Raw genomic sequence first — 27967 nt, 5'->3', positions numbered from 1 at the left:
AAAACATAACGCCTATTGATATTGCTAGGCAATGTCAATTGTTGATAGGGTATTTTCTACAATGATGTAGTGAAAGCAAAATTAAGAATTTGTTAAGAGGCATTTTTAAGTGAATAAAGATAATATAATCGAAACATTCACATCCCTTAGAAAATAGTTTAAAAAGTCAGATAAGTAGCATGATATATACTCTCTTTTATGTTTATATTTGGGACTGTTAATCGATGTTTGAACTATTTATATTAAAATTTATGTCTTTCAGTTTCATACTTATCATGTAATTTAGTGTGTATATATCAAATTATGTTTGATTTTATAATTATTACCGAATTGAGAAATGGTTTTACCGAATTATATATGAAAAATTTTGGACGGCATACCCTGAGTTCAAATCCTGGGTCCGCCACTGGCATGGAACGTTCCGCAGCTTACGAGGCTGCTGCTCTGCAAGCACTTCTGGCGTTACAAGACATATACGGCTTTGTTGTCTTAGACTACAACATCCATGGTTTAATAGTTTATAGAACTAGCACAGCGCCTCCTTCCTGTAGCTAATAGAGGTGTTCAACTAGCCAGGTTTCTAATCACTAGCTCACTGCAAGGAGTCCAATATGATTCGGACTTATTGGCTTCTGCAGAGTGGCTGCTGCATGAGGTTAGTGATATGCCCAACACTTCTTGTTCTTTGTAACCTACCTGTTTCGAACAACAAATTTTTTTTGTACCCTGTGTCGTGTATGTATGTGTATAAATATTGCCTTTTTTGATAGCCTATTAGATCTGTAATTACCTTTCATGTTACTGGCAAGTTGTGGGCTAGTACATACGTCCTGTGCGGTCTATGGACCGCTGCAACATCGAACTCTATTTTCAAACACAGCACCTAATACGGAACCTGAGATTGTATGAAGTGTACACATAGAATAGAGAAAATCTAAAATGAAAAGGATCGACGTCGTCTTTAATCGTTGCCTTTGTTTCTTAAAAACTTTGTGCCTTTTCCTTTTGTCTTGGTTTGTGCTACTAGACTATGCAGCTTTATGGTGCCGTTTCTTCATGAATATTCAAGTTCAAATGGATGCTCAGCAGTCCCGTACGTGCCACTTAGGCCGCCTTCATTCTATTCCTTTTGGTTTTACTGTTGTTTTCCTCACTATATGTGGATTGACCGTTGTAATTTAAACCTGGCAGCCCCTACATTGGTGCCCAGTGGCACCTTTGCGATTAATGCGTGTTATTTGCCCTTTTCATTATTGCGCTTTATATATATATATGTATTGACTATTTTATTAAAACCTGGCAGCTTCTACATCGGTGCCTATAAGCACCTCTGCGCCATGCACTGCAGCATTTTCCCCTGCAGGAAACTGTACGTATCCTGCAGCGATTGCTTCCCTCTATTTCCCTTAGTTCATAGACTGTCCCGCTGCTTTGTGACCATACGTGCTCCTGCAGCAAGATCAGGTGGCTCATGCGGTACACCAAACACTGACCCTTCCACACCTAGACAAAAGCGGAAGAGACTCTTGGATCAGCACCGTTTAGTTTGGAAAGGTAATATCGCGAACGATCCAATCTTTTCAGGATCCTTCGCATATTTTCCTTTGTTTGTCGCTTGGTTTACATTTTCTCTGTAGCATACGATCTCACCAAAATTTACAAAAATATGGTTCTCAAATGTAATAGGAGGTCCCTGGCACGCAACCGATCACCTCACATGTGGCCAGTTTGATGAGGCATTTGTAGAGGCTCTGAAAGGTACAAACTATTTAATCCCTCAAATTTTCCAGCCTTGTAGCTTCCGTTGAGCCTTCAATATTATTTCCTTCTCATAGTTTCTATATCTTCATGTATGAAATAGTGCCTTATCTTTTCCCGGTCCATTCTTCATTCGACCAATGCAGTTTCATATCCACGGAGATCCTACTATGGAGCACCAGATCATGAATGCCCACATTGTCATGCAGCGTTTTGGTATGCTGAAAAGGTTGGTCGTGATTCAAGCCAACGTTCAGGAAGAATTGTTTACAACAGTTGTTGTAGAGGTGGTAAAGTTATACCACTGTTTCTGCCTCGTCCAGAACCGTTAGCCTCATTGGCAAGATTCAATGGTGGCACAGTCTCAAACAAGTTCATGAAAAACATAAGGCAATACAATTGTCTTTTTTTCTTTCACATCAATGGGGGCTAACATTGACCGGACAATGAACGATGGACGTGGTCCTCCGGTTTTCAAGATATGTGGCCAAGTCCATCACCGTATTGGATCATTGCTGCCTCCAGATGGGAACCCTCCAAAAAAAATTCAGCTATATGTTTATGACACATCTAATGCGGTTCACAACATAATTCAATCTCTGCATCGTGATGAGAGATGGGGCTCAGATCTAGATCCTTCTATAGTCCAGTCCCCAATAACTATGCTAGATGATTATAATCCTTTGGCAAAACAGTTTAGAATGGCCAGAGAAAGGTTAGCTGACCATGGTGATGAAGACTTTGTTGTTCAAATTGTTGGGCTTAGAGATGGGGATCTGCCCCAGTATAACTTGCCAACAACTGATCAACTAGCTATGCTTGTTGTCGGAGATTTTTCCCCTGATGCTTTTGAGTGTGATATCATCATTGAGACACGTTCAGGAGAGCTTAAGCAGATATCAGCTTTGCATCCTACTTTTATGGCTCTTTAATATCCCTTGTTGTTTCCGTTTGGTGAGTGTGGGTTCCAGGCTGGAGTTTTATATGCAGGCACAAGACCAACACAACAAAATTTTTACACTAAAGTCACCATGCAAGATTACTTCTGTTACATGTTCCATTACAGAAGAAATCGACCGAATTCTTATCTCTCTTATGGTGCCTTATCTAGCCAAGCCAAAGTCGACGCCCGTGCATGTGTTGACGAAAACAGGCTATGGTATATAATGAAGCATCAGAAAGATATTCGGATGAAAAGTATTCAAGGTATCCGTGATGCTATTAGCAGGGGTTGTACAGAGGGCAGTGAAATGGGCAAAATGACAGTCTTACCAGCGTCACACACAGGAGGTAGACGATACATGATACATAATTATCATGATGGGATTGCAATTTGTAGAGAGTATGGCCCTCCTGACTACTTTTTCATGAGCACTCGTAAATGGCTAGAAATTGCTGAAGGCATCTTCGAGCCTGGACAGAAACCAAATGATAGGGCTGATATTATTGTTAGGGTGTTCAATATGAAGTTGGAGGAGCTCTTACATGATATCAAAGATGGTTATGCTTTTGGACCATGCAACGCAGGTACTGCTCATATGCATTGTTATGTTCCCCTAGACGTCTTCATTCATATAGCTTTAGCCATGCTGAATTAGTTGGTTCCTGTTACAAAACCTCCTGCTTTCACTTCCTCTTGTGCTATCATTTTTCTCATGTACAGAAACCTTATCCTATTATTCTGATTCATTTATGCTCATCTTACCCGTGTCAATTTTGCTGTCCAAATTACAGTGCTGCATACTGTGGAATTCCAAAAATGGTGACTTCCACATGCACACATAATTTTATGGACTGCAGCAGACACATCAGATCCGACTCCTACAATGATTGACTCATATGTTAGCGTTGAAATACCTGATCCAAAGGATGACCCACTAGGTTATGCCCTTGTTGCTGAGCATATGATCCATGGACCGTGTGGTCCACAAAATCCAACCTGCCCTTGCATGAAAGATGGAAAGTGCTCAAAACATTTCCCAAAACCATATCATGAAGAAACTTCCGTAAATTTTGATGGCTTTGCACTCTACAAACGCCGTCAGAACAATCTTTATATTGAAAAAGGTGGTCTTCAGATGGACAACAGATGGGTTGTTCCATACAATATAAGCCTATTGAAGAAGTATCAAGCTCATATAAATGTCGAATGGTGCAACAAAAGTACTTTCATAAAGTATCTCTTCAAATATGTCACAAAGGGTGCAGACTGCAGTAAGGTTTATCTTGAAAGGATAAGAAGAGCTGAATCTACTCCATATGATAGAGATACAGACACAATCAATGAGGTGAAGGAATACCTTGACTGTCGCTACATTTGTGAACAAGATGCATGATGGCAAATATTCGGCTATGATATTCATAGACATCATCCTGCTGTTGAAAGAATGCCTGTGCACTTACCTAATGAAAACTTCATTACTTTTAGTGCTAGGTCCAGAATGGACAGAGTTGTTTCAGAAGAATTTCTAAGGAAAACTATGTTAACTGAATGGTTTACATGCAATCAGCTAAACCCTAATGCTAGAACTCTCACCTATTCATAGTTTCCTTCTAGATGGAAATGGGAACAGAAGGATAGAATCTGGGAGAAACGTCATCATCGGCAGGGAAAGATTGGTCGCCTCCACTATGTACATCCATCAGCGGGAGAGCGATATACTATCTTAGAATGCTATTACTAATTGTGAAAGGTGCAACCAGCTACGAAGACCTTAGATTTCACAACCATACATGTCATCCAACTTTTAAAGAGGCATGTAGATCCTGTGGTCTTCTCGGTGATGATCAAGAGTGGTACAATGCTTTTGATGAGGCTACCGCTTGGGCTACATCAGCCCAATTATGCAAACTATTTGTTACCATGATACTTTTCTGTGAAGTTGGAGATGGGAATGCCTTCTTTGAAAAAGTATGGCCACTGTTAGCTGATGATATCTAATATCAATTTAGAGATATCATTGGTGATCTTAATTATCAAATGCCTGACACCAATGCAAGGGACTATCTTCTTGAAGAATTAGCCTCCATATTTGCAAAAAAACGGGAGTAACATACGTGACTTCAACCTACCTCAATGAACAGAGAATCTGTACTCTGTATCATACAACCGCCTAATTGATGAAGAGCTTTCATATCCCTCGGACCCTCTCTTGGACACAGCGAACCTCACAACTACTCTAAATAGTGATCAGATACATGCATTTCACGCCATAGTGAACAAGGTTGTCAACAATCAGCCGGGATTCTTTTTTGTTTCTGGTTATGGTGGAACTGGCAAGACCTATTTATGGAACCACATCGTTAGCTACCTTAGAGCACAGGAACAAATTGTTCTTACTGTTGCTTCTTCGGGGGTCGCTTCACTTCTCTTACCAGGTAGCCGCACTGCTCACTCTAGATTTAAAATTCCATGTGACTTAGATGATGGATCAGTGTGTGACATAAGAAGGTGGACGATGCTTTCTGAACTTATTGAAGAGACAACTTTGGCTATTTGGGATGAAGCTCTCATGACCGATAGAAGAGCTTTTGAAGCTCTTGATAGAACTTTTCGTGACGTACAGTCCGCACACCACCCAGAGGCTGCTGACATCCCCTTTGGTGGTGAAGTAGTGGTACTTGGTGGTGATCTCAGGCAAATACTCCCTGTTGTTGAAGGAGGCAGTAGATCAGAAATTGTCAACTCTGCCATAATTAATTCACGTCTGTGGTCACATGTACAGGCGCTCAGTTTATGCCAAAATATGCACTTGTCCTGCTCATCATCAGATCCAGAATACTAGAAAGAGGTCGCTGAATTTAGCAAATGGGCGCTAGATGTTGGAGAAGGCAAAATACCTTCAGTTGCAAAAGAAGGTGAAACCGAACCTTCATGGATTAAGATACCTGAAGACTTGCTTTTAGTAACAGACGGTGACAAGCTCTCTTGTATAGTAAATGCTATTTACCCAAATTTGGAGTCACAATATTGTAATACAGCATATCTCAGTGAAAGAGCAATACTAACACCAACAAATGAAGTAACTGATGTGATCAATGACTACATTGTCTCCTTGCTCCCAGGAATAGAAAAAGAATACCTTAGCTCAGATAGCATTGCAAAATCTGTAGGACCACATGAAGCATATGATCTGCTTTATCCAGTTGAGTTTTTAAACTCACTCAATGGAAACAACTTTCCTCGGCACCGGTTAATACTCAAAAAGGGTGTTCCAGTGATGCTTCTCCGTAATCTCAACCAATCTGATGGACTCTGCAATGGCACAAGATTAGTTATAGTTTCCTTAGGAGACATGGTCATGGAGGCTAGAATAATTAGTGGAAAATTTTCTGGGCAAAGCGTTCTCATCCCACGGATTTCTCTCACCATGAAAAGTAACAAGTGGCCATTTGTTCTTCAAAGACGTCAGTATCCAATAAAGGTGTGCTATGCTATGACAATCAACAAAAGTCAAGGACAAACACTATCGGCTGTGGGTGTTTATCTTAAAAGACCCGTTTTCTCACATGGCCAGCTATACGTGGCTGTCTCACGTGTCACAACCAAACATGGTCTGAAGATTCTTATAGAAGATGAACATGGTAGTTGCACAAATGAAACAAGAAATGTTGTTTATAGGGAGGTGCTGGCATATCTACCTTCTGCATAGTGAAGTCCACTAAGTTATGACTGAAGTCTGACATGTGATGACATGATCACAGCGCTTTTGGATTCATAGACTGTTGAGGCAACTACATAGGATTTTGCTGTTAACAGTTCTTGTATATTGTTGTTTGGGCCTAGATGCCTTTGCTTCTTAGTTTCAATCCATGTAAACCTCAGCATATCTACCTCAAGCTAAATAAAATAGTTACCATGATTATTGTACGTACGTATGGCTGTTAAATTTGGTTTTGCTCTGTCCAGTTATTGGTTATGTGCTGATCGATATACTAAAATCCTTTACATTCAATTCCTATGTTTGCCTCATTGCTCTACTCCCCTAACCTTGCGTCTTTACATGTTCCTGATTTCTGAAAAGTACTACACGCCTTGAAACATCCTGATGATGAAGAGTCCATGTACTTCTAAATTTTATCCTAAATGTTTCCATACTTTGGTGATCTATAGGATGCAGGGCACCTATTTAGGCAAGCTCCAAAAAGGACGGCCCAAATCCTCTGTATGCGTGCGTATCATGAGAAAATGGACAGTAAGAGAGACCATGGGTCAAAGAGCACCACTATATATTGGTTTGGTCTTAGCAGATGCGAAGGTAAGATTCGTGCATGTACACTTACACTAACAAACAGTTGTACACATTTCAGTAGACTGTTCTTTAAAAATATATTGACATAGTCATCACACAATTGTGCCTGCCAATGTATATTACAGTAATGCACAGCTCCAATACTTTTCTCCTCTAATTCCATTGTTATCTACATACAGGGAGATGCCATGTATGCTGAGATTCCCCAGGAAATAATACCGGCAGTAGATCCTCTTATATGTGTCGACAATATCTATGTGATCAGCAAATTCAAAGTCAACCCTGCGAAGGCAACATACAAGCCTTTGGATGGTCACTTGATGCTAGAATTTACCGAGTTTACATCAGTAAAGTTAGCTGAAAATCTACCAAAAACATTTCCAGCGTATGTGTACACTCTTACTGCATTTGACAAGATAGTTCCTTCTGAAGGACAGGTAAGCTTATAGAATTTCTGCTATTACTCATATGCAGTCTGCATTTTACTATCCCGTTCATCTTTGTTGTCAGATGTCCTGGGTTACATTACAAGATACAACTCTCGGTAACATCCATAACCCCCAAAGGCAAGGAAAGAGCAAGTATCCTTAGGGAAGTCTTTATAAAGGACATGAGGTATATACACAAGGAACCTATAATTCGTTTTTCAGTACCCATCAAAACCTTTTGCCTATATTTTTAGCTGTGATATATAAATAATAACGAACTTTCTCTTCGCAGTGACAACGAGCTCAAAATAACCCTCTGGAGTGATTACGCAATGAACTTCACTGTAGACTATCTCAACACTAAAGAAAACCCAAAAGCAGTTATTGCTCTCTTCGTCGGTTTCATACCTAGAAAATGGCACTCACGGGACATTGAAGACAAACCTTATCTTAGTGCCAGCAGTGGTTGCCATTACTATTTAAACCCTGATGTCAAAGAAGCTTTGCCATTTTACAACAGGGTAACTACTGCATCAGAGAAACACATTTTCATATATTGAAATCAACAATGTTCACTTCAGATTATAAGAAACATATTTACATTACTTACTTCGTGTGAATGATATAGGTTTAAGGATCAGCCAATATATATAGAACGGCCTCTCCGCCGTCTAAAGCAGAAGTGCCTATGCAGCCACATGATACTCCACTACAACAGAAAAATATTGCTGAGCTAAATAGCATAGATCCATATGAGTTTGCGGTATAGCCCAAGTGATCCTCCCTAATTTTATTTCAGAAAATTCCTTTTACTTCTATAGCCCTATAATTAACTGCAACTTTCTGTGACCCATAAATCCCATAATAGGACGAAGGCTATAAATGCACGGTGACCGTCACAAACATAGCAGATAACAATAACTGGTGGTACATGTCTTGCAAAGGATGCAAGAAAAAAAATGGATCCTCAGCTTGGTGGAGGATACAAATGTCCAAAATGCTATGCCACAACACCTTGGCCCAGGTAATCAATAATTATTTAAACTTCCTCAGCAGCAACCTCATCGTATATTAAGTAATTGAAGACCATGCAATTAACAACGTTTCATTTATCTGAAATATATAGGTACCTACTAAATTTCACCGCGAAGGATGAAACAGGAGAAGCAAGTTTTTTCGCTTATGATGAGATAGCCAAGTTAATTGTTCAGAAAGACCGCGGTCTAATTATAAACCCTTTGAAATTAGCATCTGGCCTACCTCAGCCTCTCCAGTCCATTATTTCCAAGAAATTTACTTTCTCCGTTGGCCTCACTGAAGACTCATATTCACCACTAGAGCAAGGAGGCAGTACCTGGTCAATCATATTTTAGATAGATCTGATAGGCGAAACTCTGCACTGAACATTGCTGCATCTGGAAAACCCGCAGAAACTGTTCCAGCTCCAGCAACCACATCTACGCAGCCACCAAGTTCACTTTAGATCACGCATGGTCCACAACCTCAGCAACAAGTTCTTCAGATTACCCACGACAATCAATCAGTATGCTAAAACTATCTCCCTTAGTTATTCATAATTTTCTATATATCTATATACCTTGATAGATTTCTTGCTCAAATTTTATGTGCAGACACCTGCTCCTGTTGTTGATCCAGGTGAAACACCGGTAACACTACAAGAAATACCCTTATATATGACGGTTTACCCGTGACCTTCCAACAAATCATCACAGAATGTAGTCATCTATGACGGTCCAAATCCAAGGTGATAGATATATGACGATTAGTTAAATTATTGTCATGGTTGGACATCACCGATCATTTTGGCACCTCCGTAGTCATCTATGACAGACTCATGTGGGAGGTCACAGATCCAACATCCAACGTGTCATGCTGATCAGAGACTGAGAGGCAGGGGGCTGGCGCTGGGCAGGTGGGACCTACTTGTCGGTGAGGGATGTAAACAGGGAAGGTGGGACCTACCTGTCGGTGAGGAAGCTAAATGTGCAAAAAAATTTGCCGCTACTGGGAATCGAACCGCGAACCTCTCGGTTGCAAGAGCAGGCACCTAACCACTAGGATACTGAATTGTTTTCGCATACTGCTAATCTATTTTTTCTTTAGTCCTTTCTCAAACAAATTATAGTGCTTTGAGATTAAGGAGCCATTTGACCACTGACCACACTTGTCTGCGCCGGCCGCCCCTTTCCACGACCCTGTCCGCGGCGGCCGATCCTGTCCGCGACGGCCGTTTGACCTATGGCGTTGGCAGCAGCATATGCAGCGTCATAGGAGCTTCTGGCGGCGGCCTAGGAGCTGCTAGCGGTGGCGTAGGAGCTCCTGGCTGGAGGCGGCGTAGGGGGTGGCAACAGAAGCGTTGGCGGTATAGTGGAAGCGGCGGCAGCGGTGGAGAGGATACTGAGGGCCAGCGGTTCCAGCGGCGGCAGCGGCTCCGTCAAGGCTCCCCTGCACGGGATCCATCGCCGGCCACCTGCGGATCTTGGATCAGCTGACTTCGACTGGTATGGATTTGGATGCACAGTTTAATTCAGTGATGTCATTTGTTACTTGATGTAGTGGTTGTAATGAAGATTTATTTATTTTCTACAATTTTTTATGTAGATGGATAGACATTGGATTCATGGTGCTCTGTTTACGCCTCAGTATATTTGTGGTGTCCTGTCTTTCATGAACTTCGTCAGAGAGAGGTTTACTGAGGATGAGCAAATTTTGTGCCCATGTAGTCGCTGTATGAACCATCAATCTCTGCACCAAAATGAAGTGGAGAGGCACCTACTGTTCAATGGCATGTCTAGCACATATAGCAGGTGGATAAATTATGGAGAGGACATCGATGTTCATGTTTTGGAGGAACCAGCAGTACTTGAGGATGCAAATGTTGATTCTTTTATATCTGAGGACACTAATGATTGTGGACTTGAAGGGATGTTAGGGGAACTCGTTAGGTCTGAACAAAATGGAAATGAGGCTGCACTTGAAGATGGAAATGAGGACGTTGCATCACGTTTCAAACAGCTGATTGAAGAGGCTAAGCGTGAGCTATATCCTGGTTGCATCAATTTTTCAAGGTTCACATTTGTAATCAAGATGCTCCATGTGAAGTCATACTATAGGATCACTAACTCAACATTTTTTGCAATTTTGAGGATCTTGTCAGAAGCTTTCCCATAATTCAATACTATTCCAAAATCATATGATGAAGTAAAGAAAATGCAACGTGAATTAGGACTTGGTTATGTATCAATTCATGTGTGCCCCAATAATTGTGTGCTATTTAGAAAGACATATGCAGAATTGGATAATTGTCCAGTTTGTGAGGCATCAAGATGGAAAGATCATGAGAGCAAGAAGGTTCCAGCAAAAGTATTGCAGCATTTTCCATTGGTCCCTAGGCTACAAAGGTTGTTTGTTTCCAAGAAAAGATCTGAGGAAGGATAGTGACATAAGTTGTAGAGGAAAGACAATGAGAAGGAAATGACCCATCCAATAGATGGAAAGGCATGGGAAAATTTTGACAACTGCTGGCCTGATTTTGTTGAAGATGCCCGAAACCTAAGACTTGGACTTGCCACATATGGTTTCAATCCTTTTAGCAACATGAGTTCATCTTATAGCATGTGGCCTGTTTTTTTGTGATTCCATACAACTTACCACCTTGGGCATGCATGGATGAATCTAATTTCATGATGGCTTTGTTGATTCCCGATCCTCATTCACCGAGGAAGGCCTTTGATGTTTTCTTGCAGCCTCTTGTAGAAGAATTACTTGAGCTATGGTCTAGTGTGGATACTCTTGATGCTATCACCGGAAAAGATTTTAAGCTTCGTGCTGCAGTGTTGTGGTGCATTCATGATTATCTAGCACTAAGTACCCTATCAGGGCGTACCACAAGTGGTTACTTTGCTTGTCTCCATTGTGACCAAAATCCTCTGTCATATGCCATAAGGAGCAAGCTATGTTATATTGGGCACTATCGTTTCCTTCCGAGAGGTCATCGTTTGCGCAAGGACAGTGAATTTGCATCCCTCCATGATAGCAGTGCGAAGCCAGGTACTTTCACCACAAAAGAGCTGCTAGAAGAATTAGAAAAGGTTAGAGATGTTAGAGTAGGATAGAAAAGGAAGCGTTCGAGGAATCGTGTGCCAATTTGGGGCAGAAGGATTTGTTTGTGGGACTTACATATTGGCCATCTCTGAAGCAAAAGGATTTGTTTGTGGGACTTACCATATTGGCCATCTCTGAAGCTTAGACACAATCTTGATGTCATGCATATTGAAAGAAATGTGTGTGAAAGCCTCCTTGGTACCATTCTGGACATAAAAGGGAAGTCAAAGGACACAGTTAATGCAAGGCTTGATCTAGCTGATTTGAAAATTAGAAAGGAGTTGCAATTACAGCATAGTGGAGATTCATATGACATGCCCAAAGCTCGATATACGTTGTCCAAGTCAAAGAAGATTGAATTTTGTAATTTCTTGAAGGAGGCCAAGTTTCCAAATGGATATGCTTCAAATATACAAAGATGCTTAAATGCTGACTCAATCAAGTGGCAAGGCCTGAAAACTCATGACTGCCACATTCTGTTGCAAAGGATTATACCTGCTGGGCTGAGAGGGCTGTTGGATGATGATATATATCAAACACTTGTTGAGTTCAGCAAAATTTTTAGGGAATTGTGCAGGCAAAAACTAAACAAAGATGTCTTGGCTCGAATGAAGACTGAAATACCTATCATATTGTGCAAGCTTGAGAAAATCTCCCCCCTGCTTTTTTTGATGTCATGGTTCACCTTGCTGTCCACTTGCCTGATGAGGCCATCCTCCGTGGACCTGTGCAGTTTGGGTGGATGTACCCAATTGAACGGCGCTTGTATAGTTTGAAGAGGTCTGTTAGGAACAAGGCACTCCCAGAAGGCTCAATTGCAGAGGCTTATGTGGCAGATGAAGCCCTCACATTTTGCTCGAGATATATGGATGATGTAGAGACAAGGTTTAATCGACTCCCAAGAAATGTTGGATTTTCAGATCAATCAGCCTATACTGTTGATGTTTTTGGGCACAATGTCAATCTTATTGGTGCATGTGATCTTTCCTACTCCGAGGAACTTGATAAGTTGGTTTGGTATGTTCTCCATAACTGTGATCAGGCCGAGAAGTACATAAAGTATGTTCTTAAATCTATATTTTGTATATTACATCTGTTTCTTAATGATTTTCAGATTAGCAACTTACTGATTTTTTTATTTTTGAGTTACAGAATGTTTGAAGATGAATTAACAGCAGCAGGGGTGGCTGCTGCAGATCTTGAAAGAAGGACATAGTAGGGATTTGGGAGTTGGTTTAGGAATTACGTTAGTATCTTATTGTTATCCTAAATTTTTAGTTATCTTGTAGATAATTATTTTGGCGCTGAGACATTCCCTTTTGCAGGTGTGGAGGTTGAATGCATCAGAGGAGGTAGATGATGATATATTTGCCCTAGCTTGTGGCCCTGACCTTAGAGTAAGATCATACTCCACATGTGTTGTCAATGGTGTGCGGTACTGCACCGTCGAGCATGACAAAAACAAGAAGACACAAAACTCTGGGGTGGCCTGTGCAGGTGCATACAGAAGTGAGATGATTGATTTTTATGGTACATTGAAAGAGATTATTGAGTTACAGTACAATGCCAAGGATGATGGTACAAAAAGAACTGTTGTTGTTTTTAGATGTGACTGGTATAAATTGGATGGTAAGCATACTGCAGTAAGGGATGATGGATTTTGTAAAAGCATCAATATTGGCAGCTTGTGGTACAAGAAAGACTGTTTTATTTTGGCAACTCAAGCTACATAGGTTTTCTATTTGCTAGATATTAAGAATGGAACGAATTGGCCTATTGTCCAGACATTTAAGCATCGTCATTTGTACAATGTGTCTGAAATAGATAGTGTCGTATCCACTGCTGCACCCTATCAAGAGCAGACATGTGCTGTGGACATTGGCAGAAGACCAGAAGTTTCTGAGATGTTACCTGACATGCCTTTGAACAGGGCTGATGAGGCAGGCCTTCTTGTTGAGACTGCTGAGGTTGCTCGATTTACAAAGGAAAATCAATCAAAGACTATTAGTGAAGATGAAGAGGGTGATGAGGCAGAGGATGACACACTGATGGAGTACTGGAGTGAAGAAGAAGTTGTCCCTATTGAGGTAGATAGCGATGATGAGTAGTTTCTGTACTAGTGATCTGATCATTTGTCATGTATTATTATGTAATATTTTCCCTATTTAGTAATGGAGTTAAGAAACCATATTTGGAAGCAACAAGACATTTCTGTTTGGATTTATGACTATATTATGTCCAGAATTTCCCTGTTTAGTATTGCAAGCTGCCCCTGTTTGGATTGTGACCATTTCTGTTTTCATCATGTAATCCACACAGTTTTTGCACACATGTACTCCAGATCAAGTGAGAAAAGGTACATATTTTGCAAGTTTGAAGACCAAATTTCATTATACAGATAAAATAACAAATTTCAGCAAACAGAATAAATTTAAAGAAAAGAATGTCATTTAGTTACACAACATCCTTTTGGCCGAGAGAATTTTGAAGACAGATAGGTGATAAACTAAGGAGTAGATTTTGGCCAAGATTTTGACCAAATTTCATACCTTTTTTATTTTTGAAGAATTTTTGTCAAAATTTCAAGAATTTCTATAATTTCATATTCTTAAATATAGGACATACACAATATCTTGATGTACATTTGGTGCTTACTATGTAGTCACCACAAAATCACTCTATTTTCACATAATCATCCTAACTTGGAATGGAGTTGATTATCGATGTAGAACATCTTATATGATTACTAGACATGCATTGGGTAGTCACCCTGATTTCGATTGAGATCTAGCTAGCTAGCTAGAGATGAACCTCTAGGAATTGAATTGGTACAAGTTATTTGGTACTTACTATATATAAAATCAACACCAAATCACCCTAAGCAAGATACGTTCGAGTCGAACACTTCTAAAATCATCAACGATTACTATAGGTTATGTGACACCTACCACAAAGTCAAATGTAGCCAGTGGAGAAATACAAGCAATAGCTGATCGATGTGTAGAGTATAATATGTTCAAGGAGTACTATATATACAGACATCAATGGGTAGTCACCAAAAAATCAGCCTTATATAGCATAACACGATGGAGTTGATTGATCTACGTAGGTAGAGAACCTTTAGGGATTAGTACAAGTTATTTGGTACTGACTATATATATATATATATATATATATATATATATATATATATATATATATATATATATATATATATATATATATATATATATATATATATATATATATAACCACCAAAACCCCATAAGCAAGATACGTTCGAGTCGAACACTTCTCAAATCATTAATGATCAGTATAGGTTATGTGGCACGTACCACAAAGTAAAATGTAGCCTTTGTAGAAATACATGTGAGAGCTTCGAAGTTATATAGATTATTGGGCTTAATATGTGCTATTAAGTACTATTACTTGTCATAAGAGGGGGCAGTAGTGATTTATTTACATTACCAGGCCTAAACAATTTAATTGACCAAATTTATACAATTAATACCGAGCAAGTATATATAGTAATCCAAATTTGGTTATTACCGTGCACTATTTTAATATCTTTATAGCTACAAAAAATATATAAGGACCATTTCGAGAAAAAAGAAGCACCTTGAATGTTTCGGCGGGCATTCTGAATAGTGTAGGTGTGCACCCTGAATTTTTTGCTGACAGCGGCCTTCCCCACTCCACAATTTGGCATGCGAATTTACCAATCTGGCCCGCCCACCTAGACAGCACTCCATCACACAAAGGAAACGATGAGGCTATTTTGGTAATATTGCAGCGCCCTATATAATCGGGCTCCGCCATCTTGCAGGCAACGCCGCCCCCAAATCCCCCCCAATCCTCCAAATCTCGCCCCCAGAACCCTACGCCCCGCCATCCATCGTCCCGCAGCCAGCGGCCCCACCGTCCGCCGTCCCGCAGCCACCGCCGCTCTACTATCCCACAGCCACCGCTTCCTCTTCTCCAGGAGTACCTATAGAAACGCCGATGTCACCGAAGAAGAGGGGCAGAAAACCAGCGAAGAGGCCACGGACGGGAAACCAGTTTGCAGGCGAAGTGTCTCTCTTGCATCCTTATTTTCAGTGATCTTGCTTACACAGTATCGGGTCGCCTAGATATGCTCCTACGAACCCTATCTAAGTGATAATGGCTGTAGGTGATTAGAACCCTATTTGAGTTAAGATGCCTGTGTTTCTTGGTCCACAAAGTCTGATTGCCATGGTGGGTTCAGGGTTGGTGGGGTGGTGCTGTGTTTCTTAACATCGTTGTTCCTACCGCCATCTTTTAGTGCTATTAGTTTTCTTTGCTGCCTCTTAGTTCAGGCTGTACTCGATGGTGTAGTGAAATGCGAAAGAAGCAAAGTGCTGAGGAAGGTTGCTTTGATTTCTTTTTTCTTCCAAAGATATGCTATGTCTGATTGGTATATATGATGGGTGCCAATTTTTTTTATGTGAAGGGAAAATAAAAATAAGATGTCCTTGTATAGATTAAGATCTGTATAGCAAGTAGCAGAGGATCCTTGTACAGATTAAGGACTGCTGCTTGTGGCCTTGCTGATGTGAAGTGGATGTTAAAAATGTTTTCTGTCTGGTTGTGAACTGGATGTGAACTGGTTGCTGATGTGAACAGGATGCTTAAATATGTCCCTAATTTTCTCTTTATTCCTTCTTAATGCAGATCGTCCGCTTACTGACTATGAACTTTAGCATATGAGAAAGTGTTTCCGCAACAACGCAAAGATGCGGCAACTAGGACTTCCTGTACTAGCTATATTTTTACGAACACTAGGATTTCCCTAGAAATCCAGCAGCAGAAGGAAACAAAAAAACTCTGGTTTGGAGTACAATGGTGAGGATGAGCCTAACAGTGATGGCCATCTAAGTGATGATGGCCTAGAACCGGAGACAGAGTTGGGTTGTACACTTGCTAGTTTATCATATAAGGTGCTAGTTATTCCATAGTGTCATCTTAATATGTGGATTGCTTGCTCATTGCATTTAATGTTTATCTCCCAATCTATACATTTGATTGGTTCTATGTAGAAGAAGACAACAACAAAGGTTACCAAGAGAGCTGTTCAGAAGGCGCAACCTGAGATGTAACCTGGTGTTCTCAGAAGGTCACAGAAGAATCATCCAGCTGATGTTACTGCAGTGACTAATCAAGCTGAAATCTGCAATCAGCCTATAGAGGAAGGTTAAATGACTACAATCCTGTAACAAATTGAACTCAAATTGTAGAACCAGCATTCCAAAGTACTATTACTAATTCTATATTGCATTGTAGCTGATGTAGGTGAGCAAAATGGCTGCCTGACTGGAGATGAGCATATGCAAACTGAGCTGAACCTCTCTGAAGCTGCCATAATGAATGATGTCAATGAAAATGGAGAAATAGAGGGTGTCAACGTTTCTGAAGATGTGTCATGCTGTGTCATGCTCTTGGTATTTGTTCTTCGCATGTTTTAGCTTGTCCTGATGGTTCAGCAAGTGCATAGTACCATAGAAGAACCACAAGTCGAGCTTGTCTTTGCAGTCAAATTGTGCATGCTTTGCTTCTCTACATGAGCATCAGTTCAAGTTACAGTTATTTTCTGCTCAAGTCAACCTGGTATTGCTAGGCTCAATTAGTCAATTATATTAGGATATTTATTATGGTTGGTTGATACTCCAATGCTTAAGATAACTCATGGATAGACAATTTAGTCACCAATGCATGACTAAAATTCTGTACTTCATACATTGTTCATAATAAAATGAAAACTGGCTCAGTCTTGAACACTAGTTTTGATATTATTGTTAAATCAACAACTTTAATTTTCATAAGTTGATAGGATAATATTTAACTAGCATTTGTTACTACTTTTGTTTCTGCATTACCGAGTGGTGAATTTCTTGAATCAGAGTTCAGAAGTTTATGCTTATCCTTTGTAGATGACCCATTTGATGAGGAGGACAGGATGAGGGGACCTAATATTGGGAGAGAACTTGATTCAATGACTAACTCGAGGAAAGGCAAACTTCCTTTGGTTATTGAATCGGGGAAGAAAAGATCGAACTCAGTGATGATTGCTGCAAAATTTGCAACTGAGTACAACATTGCTGTAAGGAACCATGTTCCGATATTTCCACATTGGAAGGAGTACAAGAAACATCCTAAGATCATCAAGGGGTACATAGACAGAGTTGGTGTAAGTGTTCAAACTCGCCTCTTTCCACTGTTTATTTCCAACACTAACATTGTGTATTCAATAACATTTGGCAATGTTGTTTACTGTTACCAGCCAAAGTTTCATACGGATGTAAAGGCAGCACCTATGAAAAAAAGCATGTGTGGCTATGATGAAGAAAGCTATTCGCCAGCAGCACTACAAGCTCAAAAAGAGGTATTTTGATGCTTTGCCACTACATCTAGTGCCCAAAACATCTCCTGTGGCCTCAATGACTGATGAGCAATGGGATAAACTTGTGGAACACTAGAAAAATGAGCAAAAAATGGTAAGTTCATCCAACTATTCCCCATCTCATCATGTTGATGTCATATGTGCTTAACAACATAACTGTGTTGTTGTAGGTGACTTGTGAGAAGAACAGAGAGAACAGAAGCAAAGTGCAGTTCCATCAGACCACTAGTTCTCGCAGCTATGAAATGCAGATTGTAAATTTGGTGAGTACAACTCACTAGCACTTTTCACTAGAACATGCTGTTTGAGCTTCAATTGCAAGATACTGTATATGAACTAACTTTAAGTTGAATACCAAGTATTGTCATTTGTTTGTCAGGTCTTTTCTTCTCTGCATATTTAAGAGAGCTTTGTATGTAGTTATGCCACATAGATTAGTAATAGTTGATAAAAATCTGCTGCTGGTTGCTTGGTTTTCAAAATTATGTCACAACATACTAAACTTGGGGCTGTAAAATTAGCTATGGCACTTTCACTAGAACATGTTGTAACTTTAGTTTGTTTACTGCCTTTTATCTGTGTTAGAAATACATAGAATCAGCAACAGTTTTTTAAAGTGTCCTTTTCTATTCATTTTCAGGCGGACAAGTACAAAAATGAACCACCAAATGCACTGGAACTATTTAAAGAGATGCACTACAGCAAAAAGAAAGGGTTTGCTCCTGCAGTTCAATCTCTTATTGTAAGTAAAATCATACTTAGTTCACAACCAGATGATACATTAGGTTCATATGTCATGGTCATTGAGCTATCTATGTCTCCTCCACTGCTAGGTTGAAATGGAGGAGAAGCTAAATGAACCTGTAGATGATGGTCTTGAACCAAAGGATGTGACTGATGTGGTCTCTGAGGCTCTTGTTCAGAAAACTAAGAAGAACATATTTCTTGTAAATGTGGGGCTCAGAAGCAAAGGTACTTGTGTCAGTGAGCGCGACCTAGAAGAGGAACCGGTGGTGGAGAAACAAACATCAAGTGATCTTAGGGAGGTTATCAAGACTCAACAACAGCAAATGGAAGAAATGATAAAGAAATTCCAGGAATCAGAAACAACGAGGGTTAAGCAAGAAGAGGAATTGAAGAAAAGGCAAGCTGACACTAATGCACTGATCAGGACTTTGATGTCCATGATTCCAGGATGTCAAGCAAAATAGTAAGGTTGTCTTGGGTTACCGACTGGCGCACCGATGCTGTTGGATGCTTCTTTTGGTAATGGATGCATTTTGACAAGTTGTCTTCCGGCAATGTTAGTCTGTGAACAGGTAGATGCATGGTCTTTTGTTTGAACTGATGCATGATCTTCGACCTATGAACCGATGCATGTTCTGTGAACTGATGAACTGATGTAAGGTCTGATGCATGTCCTAGCCTATGGTGTGCCAAACTTCTTATGTAACTGATAATTACTATGTTGGCATATATTTAGATGTATCTGTGAATCTGTGATGATGTGACCTCTATATCTATTTATATGCGATGGCATATTTATATGAATCTGTGATGATCTGTGACTACCTGAATGGTGTGAATTTAAGTTTGAATTTATTGTCAATTTAAATTTGAAGTTGGTGCAATTTAAATTTGAATGTCTGCTGATTTTTGATAGCCCACAGTGGGCCAATTCTATTGTGCAATTGGGCTAGCCCAATAGCACCTGCTACAATATGGGCCTAACTAAAACTAAAAAACTACACAACACATGGGCCTCATGAACAATGGGCCACAAACAGCCTACTGATGACGTGGCAACGTAGCAGCCACGTGTAACATAATCGTGACGGTTCATTTCATCACTATTGCCTTTTACTATTGTTGCCGACCAGTTCATCAATGACGAATAAAAAAGCCAACATGTGATGGTCCATTTCGGTTCAACAAATGTATGACGTGAGATACATGACGTTTTTCGCGATCGTTATCATGAGTTAACTGTGACGTATTTTCGCATGTCTGTGACCAAAGTAAACCGTTATGTATAAGGGGATTTTTTTTGTAGTGTAAGGGATACTACCACCAAGTAAGATGCACTACCACACCCGAATTAATTGTCTAAGTATACCTCCTTTCAGCTTTTAATAATTTCCACCACCAACTTAACGTCCTTTGTACATGTTCTAGGTCACTAGCTAGCAGAGACCTCAAATGTTCGCAAGCGCTTATTTGAACACGACGATCTTACTGACAAGGTATAATTGTCAACAAATACTATTTTGTGCCTCTCAGATCTGTGTGTACATCAATTCTTCACAGCAACCATATAGCTTACAGTTGTTGAAACTCCGTGAACCATCCTGCTTCCATTTTCCCAGTAAGTTGCAGATGAGGATAATTTACCTGCACCAGGACTGCTGCATGAAAATTTCAGTGGTCCAACAGCTTCACCACCACACCCACAAACAAAAAGGTAAAACCATGCAACACAAGACACCACAAAAATTATTAGAACAAATAAGAAAAAAAATAGCTCCAATTTACTTGCGAGTATATAGTTTTTGCTAACTCCATGCAATCAATTGACAGAGCCAGATCTGAAACCACGAAAAATCAGTCAGGATCCAGTTCAAGCAGCCCAACTTAAGGTACCATATCAAGCAGCCCAACTTAAGGTACCATATCAAACTAAGTAAACATTATGTGTTTAGTCTGCCATGTTCATATCTTTGCCATCAGGCACTGAACTTTATCTTCTGCATAAATTTTAGCCTGCAATCTGAGGTTATATGTCTTTCACAATAAATATTAATATTTTCCTTTCAGCGTGTGGACAGAGTGATAGCAGCTAGCTATTCATTAAGTTTCGACTTTCGCAATTATCAAATATCTACCACGTTTTTTAGTCCATTTAATTTTCTAAATTTACTAAAAAAATACCAAAACCTTCATCTAATGGCCTGTCCATCGCGTTCTTCCTTTCTAACTCAGTGCAGGCTGCAGTGATTCAGAAGGGAGTACCATCAACCTTTTGCGGATCAGGATGCTTAGCGCTGTCCCAATGATCATACTGCACAAATAGATGTGGAATCAGTTTCGAGGCCTTTTGACTGTATAATATCTAAGGCATTGCACATCCATCTAGCGTTGGTTAGTAACCAGGCGCACATTTATTGGCACCCTAGCTCTCCAGCCTGTTAACTGTATAATATCCAGGCTACCACTGGCTGTAAGAAAATTCGTAAGGTGTACCCGTTTAGTTCTGAACTGAACCTATGTAGATGGCTATTAAAATGCTTCCACCAAGCATTTGTGGTACCAGTATTAATATAGTAGTGACCAAACTGAATGCACTATTACCATGTTTCGTTTTCATAATGCAGTGTATGTGACCGACAAATAGGTAAACTAAACAGAGGTGACGAGGTCAACTATAGCTGTTGTATTTTCTAAATACTCCTAAATAGACCTACGTTTGTTTACATATACCACGTAGCCATACTAGTTACGGTTCCAGTTCATTGAACCAGACAATTTCCAGGAAACATACACGAAGGGGAAAAAAACAGGAAAAGAAAAAGGAAAAAAAAATGTTCACACTTCAAACTAAATATACGTATATATGTACAGATATACAAGGAAACAAAAAAAAAAGATCAAGGAGGCCACCAACATTTCAATTTTCTTTTGCCCTAAAATTTACATTCACATCAACGAAACAGTACACTAACTTTTTCTATAACAGTGGCAATTTACCCCAGAAATAGTATAACCCAAATAATCCAGATTTTATATAGAAAAACAATAACATCCAAAATACCGCTGGAGTCATGGCCCTAGGGAAGTGCAGAAAAGACTTTAAAGTCTCGGTCTTCATGTTAACGTGGGCCTAAATATTGGGCTCAATTTCTAAGATCTCTGGCCCAGCTAACGCATGTGAGGCAATCAAGAAACCAGCAACCATCAACCTCGCCACTGCAGCGCCCCACGGCGGCCATTGACGCCTCCCTGCATCCTCTATCTATCGTAGTGCCGCACCCAACCCTAGATAGCTCCGCGCGTTTGTTCGTCACCGATTATCCCAGCAGAGGTCTGGCGACGGTCCTTAAGCTGCACAGGGCCGCCGGCGATCGACGCCCCCACTGGGAACCAGTGACCCACAACCTGCGCCGGCGTGCCCTGCGCGCACTCAACAGCAACGCTCCTTCTGCTACAGCCACCGGTCTGCCATCGTCCGACCCAGCTGCTGGTAATACAAATTACTGTTTCCTCATTTTACCATTTTCACTTCTAAAGATCTAATTTCTAGATTAAAGTTAAAATCTCCCACCCTCCTTTTGCCCAACACAGATACACATTCGCGAATTTTTTATGTTATAGATTTACTATGCCAATTTACCTTGTTGCTGTTGATAGAAATCCCTAAACACCTGTCCCAATATTACAATTTAAACAAACCAGGTCCATTATATTTGTGTTCATGTTTAGTGTGAACTATTTTATATGTAATCTTCAATTGCTCACACCCATGCCATTAATACAGACAATTTTTGCTTCTAACACTAAACCGTACATTATGCAGGCATCTTGCTATTTCCATCAGCAATGCATTCATCAACATCCACACAGGGTAAAATAGCAACGAAAACTCCCGCTTTTCCTGTATGTTGTATTAAGGTTGCATTAAAAAGTATCATCATGCTCAATACTTTATCTCAGGAAGAGATTTGCAGTTCGCAGTTATCGGCAGGCTCAACAAATAAGAACACGATGCATACAGCCTACGCCCACACCAGATTATAGAACACATTGCGCATGCGCTAAACATATATGTTGAGTTATCTGACATAATACACGTACCACCAAACTTCATCATTCACTTGGACAACCCACAGGCATAGGCAGCTGTGCTTGCACATCAAACGCTGGACACAAACTATTTCCAACTAGAAATGTTACCATGGTGCAAAGAACATGAATGGGCTCAACTACCATGGATCACAGGTACCTATTCAATTCCCACGCTCTTTACAATTACCTCTTCTTAATGTTTCAATCCTTCACCTAGCAGAATTCCATTTTCAATGCATGCAGGTCAGGAAGGAGACACCTCCGAAATAGCCATCGACCCACTTACAATACTGCCTGTTGTGTCAAAAAAAAAATCCAGGTTTGTAATATCTTATACTATGAATCCTGGGACCAAAAGCGGGCCGGCGAGAGTGGCCACGTCGCAGGCCGTTCCTGGCCGTCGGATCGGGCGCGTGAACGGCCCAGAGCGTGGGAGACGTGGTTTTTTTTGCAAAAAACCCTCGAACTTTAGTCGAATCAACCCGCAGTCCAAGCCTCCTCTCAGTTTTTTTTTGCAAAAAAACCCTCGAACTTTACCGAAATCAACCCGCAATCTAGGCCTTTTCAATGGGCCGGCCGCCCTCCTCCTCCGTCCACTCTCCCCGGAGTCGCGCCGCCGCCGGACGCCGAGTCCACGCCGTCGCAGCGATGGCGCAGGTCCGCCCTCTCCGGCTGGCCTTCGCGATGCCCTCCGCCTCTCCCAGCAACGACGCTCCACTCCTCTCTGGCGGCCCGACGTTGCGCCGCGACAGCACAGGAGCCCCGGCGCGGCCAAACCCTAGCGGCGCAGCCCGGCTCCGTCACGCCGCCTCCGCTGCCGCCCACCTCGATGCCGCACCTCGATGAACCTCACGGCTTCCCTCCCCACCCCTGGTGCCAAGCTCTGCACGCCAACAAACTCTGCAGCAGCGTTGGCGTACTCCAGTTAAAGAAGGTACATGAATTCCTGATACGCACATCAGCTGTTTGTTAAAATGTTGTACTAATTCATCTCATCCTATTTTTTTTGAGGGTGCCATAAATTTAGGTGGACGCCATATCAGTGCCAGCAGGAATGCAGTCTTCAGATTTTTCCAGGAACATAATCCTACTAATAATGTAAGTGATGAAACATCTCGGACCCCAGTTGTGACTCTAATCAGACCTCTCCTACATGAAGGTAATGACGGTATGCTCCAACGACAATGGGGGGCTGGCAGTGTGCTCCAACGAATTAACGAAGCTTAATGTGCCATTAACGATGGGTAAGGCTTCCTGATGCTTAACCAAATGCGATGCTGCACCGGCTTTGGATTAGCCTTATATGTTGATCATTGGATTTTCCCGTATTGAACATGTGAACTAAGCACTTCATTTCTTTCCTTCGATGTCTAAATTTTCCGCCTTTCAGTACACATTTGGAGCCTTGGCTGCACCATTCTTCGTATGGCAACAGCAAAGCCTCCTTGGAGTAAGTATGAAGGGGTGGGTTATTGACTGAATGGATGCAATTACTTTGACATACTTATCAATTATATGATGCAAATTCTTCCATCCGGTAAAGGCTCCCTTTCAAGGATTTCATACATATGCTGATTTATATGTAAATATAACAGATTATTGATTAAAAGTATAAGATAAGACAGGCAGTCGAGTATAAAATTATGAGATGCTTCACAGAGTTTACCACTTGCATGCTGGCCTTCCTGTCGCCATTACCATCAACAAGTGTGCTTGCCCCTTTGATATCCCTGTCAGAAAAGCAAAATTTCATTAATAATTAAAGACACTAAGACTGACATGCAGTTCTACAAAGAGTAAAAGACAACTATATCTTATATATTGATTCTTTCATTCTCCCATAGTGAACATATTAACTAAAGGCTTTAATTCTTCCTTTTCATTCCAAAATTAATAGCAATGCTCGCATCCTTTCAGTACACAATTGAAGTCTTGGCTACACCATTCTACTTATGGCAACAGCAAAGTCTCCTTGGAGTCAGTATGAAGGGGTGAGTTATTGACCGAATGGATGCGACTACTTTTACATGCTTATCAATTATATAATGCAGATTCTTCCATTCTACATCTCCTATACAATATGACACACCGATCATATCTCAAGGTATCCTTCATGATTTCTTAATGGTATGTCTTTTTTTTTGGCCAGGTGAAGACTGCAATTTCATCATACAGAAGCTCCAATGTTGGCATGAACATTTCCCTGCCTGTCTCTCCCTGCTGCAGCCCACTACGGCAGTACAGCCAGTCCAACCGAAGTTACTTGCCATCCCCTCCCCACCCAACCTATTCAGCTGAGTACACCCCTCTCATCGTCTCTACATCTATTGTTTTCTGTATGTGTTGTCAGCTTCAAATTTATTTTCAGAGGATCGTGTTTACCAATTGCATGTTGTACATCATGCCATTTTGTTTGTTTCTGAAGCAATGTAAAGACATAGAATACCCACTGTTATGGTACTCATGAAATTGGGAAAAAATACACCTGCCGACCTACATGCGAACCATGGCTATGCATGTGTGTTACTTATGAATTTCAGATTTCATGCCAATAGGTCTATCTCGGTTGTATAATTATCATAATGGTGCCGGAAAGACTCCTGGGGCCTTGGTTGAAATAAATGCATAATTTAGAATTCTAAGATTTGTTATTGTTATTATATATACATGTTTCCATATGTCTCTTTTCAAGAATAAATTTTCCTCTAATACATGTTTCTATTCATTAATGCTGCCATATTCTTCTAAATGGGCAGAACTGGTGAGTCCCAGTTGGTGCCTATGTCTCCTCCGCCTACGTTGCTTACCTCCTCATACCATTTTAAGATCACTTACTCCTGAATCTTGAATCTGGATCACTTATAGACTCAATGTACTCAGGTACTGCACTATTTAGACTGTACGTGCTGCTATTTTAGCAAATGGAAGTACCTTAGTCTGTGAAGCTTTTGGAAGACTCGAAGTGGATGTCTCAGTGGCTACGACACTGAATACTGAGTGAACGTCTTTGTATAGGCTGTAGCATGCCAGTCTATCCATCTCTGCCTAAGGTGTGCTTAATACATGTTTGCTATATGCTTATCTCTAAACGTTTGCCATACCTTCAAATGACAATGCTTCCCAGGGAGATCTATTTTCCTTCTATGAAAATTCAGCACAAAAACAATTTATTATTCATAATAGACAGACACAAGCTATATATGCCTCTTTGATTATTTGAAAGCCTGTCTCCTGAAAGAACAACATTTGATTGGGCAGAAAATAGACATACACATTTGTCCTCAAGATTTCAGCAAACAAAAGTTTTACTACAACTCAGTATTACCAATGTCAAACAAAATTATCCCCTCTATTTATCAGTAATACGTCTTGCAAAGAAGATATGGTGAAAGGTATAGAAGATATAGAGCAAAGAGGAGCAACAAAACCTGTAAAAACTTGCAGGCTCACTCAACAGATGGCGCGGCAAAGCCGCTCTGGTTTTCTAGTACATGAGTATTTCACAGTATACTCCCTTCAGCTCTAATATATATTGCACTACACCTGTACACAGGCACCAATCGACTAAAGGATACTTTTGCAGCTACAATACCAAGAAACTATGACCTCCGAGCGCCGGATCACAGCTACCTACTGATCACTGAACCCCGAGACTTCTACCGGACCAAAGCCAGTATTTTCAGAGTCCAAAAACATTACCGCCACAATCCAACAAACGTTACATGATTTTTATTCTACTACAGAAACACATATCTCAGATGTCAGCACATACATCCAGCCGTCGCATACCGTGGCCACTCTCAGCATGCTACCACACAACCATGCTTTTCTTAACAGCCTCAAGAGTGCTGTCCAGTATACAGATACATCATTAGCAGACCTCAACCAACTTGCAACTTCACTCCTGAAACATATTGATCCACCTTTGGACCTCGAAGCTTTCAAAGATGGCCCACCCTCTACTGAGGTAATAACAATTATCCAACTATTACATCGTTAGCTTCCCCAGCATATTGTACCTTTCCATTTCTTATAACGAGAAAAATTATATTATTGGCTTCCGCAATATAATGTCACTATTTATGCCACTGATACCGGTTCCCCCAACATATGCAGATCGCTTAAAGGTCATTTTCAATAGTGCTGTTGACAAGATTCACAGGACCAAACCTCTTATTGAGACTCTAAAGAGACAGGAGAACAGGTTTGAAACATACATTACAATAGGCAACTTCACACGCAGGTATTATGGGGACCACGAGAAAACCGCAACAGCAATGGAAGCAGCTGCAATTTATTACTCTCTAAAGCACATTACCAATGTTCAGGGATACAAGATAGTTGACCTCAATTTCACAATTTCACAACTCTCGCAAAATTAGTATCTGACATAGATACATAGAATGCACGTATCAACATGTTTCAATTGTTCAGTAAAATTAGCATGAGACAGCTAGATCACTACCGGACACGGTCGATTTGCCGAGTGCAAATAGATTTGCCGAGCGCTTTCTGTCGGACACTCAGCAAAGGCAATCTTTGTCGAGAGCCGGACCCAGCGGCACTCGGCAAAGATAGGCCGTCGGCAAATATGCCTTTGCCGAGAGCGGCTGTCGGCAAAAAAATCTTTGCCGAGTGCCGGGCACTCGGCAAAATTTGGCCGTCGGCAAAGGTGGCCGGCGTGACGGCGGCCACCTGCCGTCAGTCTTTGCCGAGTACCCCGACGTTAGGCTTTCGGCAAAGGTTTTTTAATTTTTTTTAATTCTTTGCCGAGCGGTAGGTCACAGGGCGTTCGGCAAAGGCTTCTTTGCCGAGTGCCAAGGTTGGCACTCGGCAAATTAATTTTTTTTTGTTTTTTCTCCTAGTTTTTTCCTGGGGCCTTGTTACAGTAATTAAAACTCCATTCTTTGCCGACGTTAGGCTCTCTGGAGATGTCTGGCTTTTAGGCATCCGACGTCACAACTTGCTTTAAACTTTCTTAATTTTTTACCACGGCCTCCACATGCGATAACAAGACACCTCGACAAGTTTCGTGATTTTTAGACTTCGTTTGGATTTTATATAATTTAAATACACTTTTTCCGCAAGTACATCGTCATGTTACGACAACAACATGCTCGTAATTTCATGCGAGTTCCTGGATACGG

General features: G+C 40.8%; 1 long non-coding RNA gene and 4 pseudogenes across 1 annotated transcript; all 5 read left to right on the top strand.

The window, feature by feature from the left end:
- Window positions 1–2914: 2914 nt before the first annotated feature.
- Window positions 2915–10630, top strand: LOC136543435 (uncharacterized; annotated as a pseudogene).
- A 1242-nt stretch (window positions 10631–11872) lies between these two features.
- Window positions 11873–13671, top strand: LOC136545358 (uncharacterized; annotated as a pseudogene).
- A 2646-nt stretch (window positions 13672–16317) lies between these two features.
- LOC136543434 (uncharacterized) lies at window positions 16318–19192 on the top strand (annotated as a pseudogene).
- Window positions 19193–21966: 2774 nt separating this feature from the next.
- Window positions 21967–26071, top strand: LOC136545357 (uncharacterized). The gene is made up of 8 exons (XR_010781004.1): window positions 21967–22218; window positions 22552–22599; window positions 22689–22973; window positions 23064–23754; window positions 23848–24064; window positions 24211–24270; window positions 24738–24811; window positions 24970–26071. It is a non-coding gene; the product is annotated as an uncharacterized lncRNA (long non-coding RNA).
- Window positions 26072–26192: 121 nt separating this feature from the next.
- Window positions 26193–27202, top strand: LOC136543433 (uncharacterized; annotated as a pseudogene).
- Window positions 27203–27967: the final 765 nt, after the last annotated feature.

This window comes from Miscanthus floridulus, chromosome 3 (assembly GCF_019320115.1).
Source record: "Miscanthus floridulus cultivar M001 chromosome 3, ASM1932011v1, whole genome shotgun sequence".
NCBI classification, from domain to species: Eukaryota; Viridiplantae; Streptophyta; class Magnoliopsida; order Poales; family Poaceae; genus Miscanthus; species Miscanthus floridulus.
This window is presented reverse-complemented; position numbering and strand designations above follow the sequence as displayed.